This window comes from Aulonocara sp. 'chitande type north' Nkhata Bay, linkage group LG9 (assembly GCF_057382095.1).
Source record: "Aulonocara sp. 'chitande type north' Nkhata Bay isolate Kocher_YH1m ecotype deep benthic linkage group LG9, A_spYH_male_GT1.1, whole genome shotgun sequence".
In the NCBI taxonomy this organism is placed as follows: Eukaryota; Metazoa; Chordata; class Actinopteri; order Cichliformes; family Cichlidae; genus Aulonocara; species Aulonocara sp. 'chitande type north' Nkhata Bay.
Window position 1 is genome coordinate 1,457,973 of NC_141352.1, and position 4,281 is coordinate 1,462,253.

At 37.2% G+C, this 4,281-nt stretch overlaps 1 long non-coding RNA gene across 2 annotated transcripts; it reads right to left on the reverse strand.

The window, feature by feature from the left end:
- Positions 1 to 639: 639 nt before the first annotated feature.
- LOC147321387 (uncharacterized) lies at positions 640 to 3,567 on the reverse strand. 2 transcript variants are annotated; one of them, XR_015130935.1, is made up of 5 exons: positions 3,494 to 3,556; positions 2,274 to 2,339; positions 1,768 to 1,923; positions 1,223 to 1,315; positions 640 to 925 (listed from the first exon to the last, which is right to left on the reverse strand). It is a non-coding gene; the product is annotated as an uncharacterized LOC147321387 (long non-coding RNA). The 2 variants fall into 2 exon arrangements; XR_015130936.1 differs by lacking the exon at positions 2,274 to 2,339 and having other exon boundaries at positions 3,494 to 3,567.
- Positions 3,568 to 4,281: the final 714 nt, after the last annotated feature.

A 4,281-nucleotide genomic window follows, 5' to 3' on the forward strand; every position in this document is an offset into this window, starting at 1 on the left:
ACAACACCAACACGAGGATATCAGATCAACCTCCTAACTTACCCTTAATTTTAGTATGTATTGCAATTACCTTTACAATGCACACAATGTAACACAAACTGAATATGAACATATTTCCACCTCATAACAATATGCCTTGAACGCTAATATACACACCACCCTTCAACATTTCTGGTGCAGTATCATCTCTCAATTAAATCCTTTAAATCTCAATACTTTTGATTGTCTCTTAGCTTTCAGTCTTGAGGTTAACTGAGATTCAGTGCATATATCCCACCCATTAAGAGTGCACATGGAGAGGCCAGGTCTTCCAGGTCATGCAGGACACACTAGATGGTTATACCCACTGTAGGGTAATTTCCAATAAACCAAGTTCAAAAAAGAAGAGTCTATGGCTGACGCATGTTCCTGGTTTCCAAAAGAAATGCTTCCAGTTGCATTATGATTTGAAGACTGTTTATTTATTACAAACGGAAGATGTAACAATGAACTCCTTCCTAAAAAGCATGAAAGTTCCAAAAAATAGCAGTTATCCAGAACTAGCTGTGCACACGGTCAGAAAACCGTGAGACTCCTAACCTCTCTGTCCATGCTCCTCCCCTTCCCTCTCACACAGGGTTTCATGCTACTGTTGCACTTACATAATTAAAGTGAGAGGTACCCCCTTTTAGGTTCCAATCCCAAAACAGTGACTTAAAATTACTTTATGTAAACACATATATTTTCACATTTATTAATCCTGAAAAGATGACTTATGTAATGAATCTATGAATTATAAAACAAACATGAACTCAATCGTAAATAAAAATATAAAGCAGACGTCTGGCGCTTACACCCACATCGGCTGGAGGAGTGCTGGCATCAGCTCTTTCGATGGTAAAGATAGCAAGGGTAATTTGTTCCAGCTCCCTCTGAACAGCTGTAGCTTAGACACAAAAACATAGAAAAATGGCATCCAGTTTTTAAAAAAGAAAGAAAAAGGGCCAAAGCTACCCTTTAATGACGTAAACACAATATTAGGAACATGCACCCCAGTGCGCCACTATTTTAGACTACAGATTCAACGATAAATATAAATAGTTTGGGTATACAAGAAGATTTCCCAAAACATTTAAACAGGTTCCATGCAAATTACAACAACAACAACATTACAACATGCAACAACATTAGTTATTCAAAATTTGGTTTAATACAGATAAAAAACTAAACTAAAATTACCAACCAATTATTCTTTGAAGAGGATGCTTGGGTCTTCATTCAGGTAAAAAGGTAGTGCCCTGAGGACACACTCCCTCCCCTTTTCAATGGTTTCCTTCTGTAGAGAGTGGCAGAGATACAGGAAGAGAAAACAGATATACTTTAGGATGACAGAAACTCACATTATACGCAAAATGAATGACATATCCACTGCACAGATAGACATGTACACAAGACCAACTAATCATCACATGGACATGAATAGTTAACCTGTTGGGCAGGGTTTCCACCACATTAGATATGTCCATAATGGAGGTAAAGACAAACTAATACATCATCTTTTTTGCATTCAAAACATAACATAAAAACATTCACTTCTGGTTTAACCTAAATCAAGGGATCAGATTTTACATATGTTTAGGTAATTTAAATTTTCCAACGTTTTGAGTACCAAACTTTGTCTTGCTTAATATAAATGTAAGTGCACTGTGCAGCTACCATACACTAGCTGTTTAAATTTGAAAATGATCTTATTAGCCATAATATTTTGCTACCAACAGAATAACGCACCTGTGTGGCTGGGGCCAAAGTTTGTCTAATTTTCTTCCCTGCAACGCCTCCTTTTTTCTTGAAGACTTTTATGAGCTGGTCAGTGTATTGGTCAAGTTGTGTAAAAAGCCTTGGAACATGTGCAGCAGTAGTAATCCTCACATATTCTGCTTCCACCTGAAAATATGTCAACAAACACAACATACTGTACTGTAAATATACATACTATATGTACACATATACAAACTAAAACTAATGTAGTAAGACCTCATTAAAGCTATAATTTTAACACAAACATTTACACAAAATGCTAATGGAGCCATTACAGCTTTTATTGTTATTTATCAAGTTCCAAAAAATATTGATCACAGCTGATCTGAAAAGAATTTCATGCCTCAGGCCCTTGAACTGCAACCTTTACCATGGTTCAGATGTGGAGAAGAAATAACAGGGGCATGGGATGGGTCACAAAAGAAAACTTAACTTATAAAACAGTTTTGTTTTTAAAAGTATAACAGTTCACATACCACATACAAGCTCAGCAATACCACATACACCACATCAGTATAGGAGGGAGCAGGTAAAGGCAGGATCTGAGATTTATAAAGAAAAAAAATAATTAATTCCTTAATTTCAAGAAGCAAATTATTGTTTGAATTACAACTAAATAAAATACTACTCAGAAGAAAAGCAAGAGATTGACACTGCCATGTGCTAACTTTCTATAGAAGAAATTATCACCAGGTCTGTCGACCTCCATTGTCTGTCCACTCATATGTCTTGAATAATTTTATTAAAAAAATTAAGTGTGTACTTTCACAAACTGTAATTTATAACTACATTGATATGTATAACTCCGCTAGGAAACATGCTGTATTTACAGACCATTTTTACATAATACAGATTACTGATAGAGCAGAACAATGGTGTCACAGTGGCTTTCGCCCTTGACTTTTTGGATTTTAAATGTCACTTTATGCTATCCTTGCTATCCTATTCGATATTTCCGACTCTCGGATTACAGAAAAGGAATCCCAAGAAAGCAAATGGCAAAATAACCCCTTGAAAGAATAACCCCATGAACCCCTGTAGCTAGTGATGGGACGTTCTGTATCGAGGCTTCGGAGCGTGTGTCGAGTAATGGAGGGGGCGTTTCCGCGAAGCGCGTATCGAGGCTTGCTTCATTTATGGGAGGAGCTGAAAATGATGACGTCCGAAGCCTCGCTGCCCGGCTGTACCACGTGACTGGTTCATGAAGCGGTTCGAACTTTGCCGCAAATAATCATTTTCCATACTGCCAGCATAAATATACACAGTATACTGCCATCACTACAATATACATGTTTTACACACTCCTTTTGTTGTTGACATTTACAGGCTGTGTGCAAAATGCCACACTCTTCAAATTCATGCCAGCTATTATTTTTACGTCCAGTAGGTGTCCTGCTAGAGCAAATGAAGCTTCATGAAGCTTCGCGTTGGGGTGAACCAATTGGATGAAAAGCTCCAGTGCTTCATGGGGCTTCATCTGCCCATCACTACCTGTAGCTAATCCCTTAATAAAACAAAAAACAATAAAAATGTTTCTTACACAGTCCACAAAATAAGCATGTCCAGGACCCAGTAAAACTAATGTAAAACAAGCACACGCAAACGATATAACATGTCTTGTAAGACAAACGCAAAATATAACCATGCTGGACATATAGATACTACACAACATAGTCAAAGAAAAAAGTGGTCTTACCTCTCAAAGAAACAGCAGCTTGGCGCCAAAACAGCCTTTTTCAGTTAAATTTGAAGTCTTGCGCATGAGCAGGCACAAGCCGTGAAACCTTCTTGTTCTGTGCGGTTTCATTACAACTGTTTTTGCATTACTGCCACCTTGTGGATATACAAGGTATATCGATCCTAATTGACTTAACTTAAATGTTATGCGATCAAGTAACACATTAGTATTATGTACGTTGAATAATAGACACAATTACGTAGACTTGATTAGAAAAACATATGTTAACTTAACAAAAACATATATTTTAAGTAAAATGAAAATAAATAATTAATATACACTGAACAATCCACCTCATTCATTTTTTTGAGTGAAGGCTGTAGGTTGCAGCCATTGCTCTCACATTGTATAAATGTAACAGGCCTCTGTGCTGGTTCTAATAGTCTGAGCTGCTTTAAGCTTTATTTGAGTATTTTAATTACAAATTGATATCAAATATGATGTCAACAATATTAGTTGTGAATTATAGCTGTCTGTTGACAGGTCATGTTTTTTCTGTATGCTGGATTGTTCCTGAGGTGGATTCCTTCAGTGAATTAGATGGCGAGCCTTCACACCTAGACTTAGAGAGACTGAGATTCCCTTTTTTTCCACGTGATGATCTGCTGCACCTTGCGGTGTGGTAGGACTGTATCACTCACACTTTCACACACAGCTGGATATACATAAGAAAACAGACTGGCATTTTCTCATCCCTATTCTTTCACACCCTGGGAATTTTTGGACTATCCCCCTTGTCAGTCTGC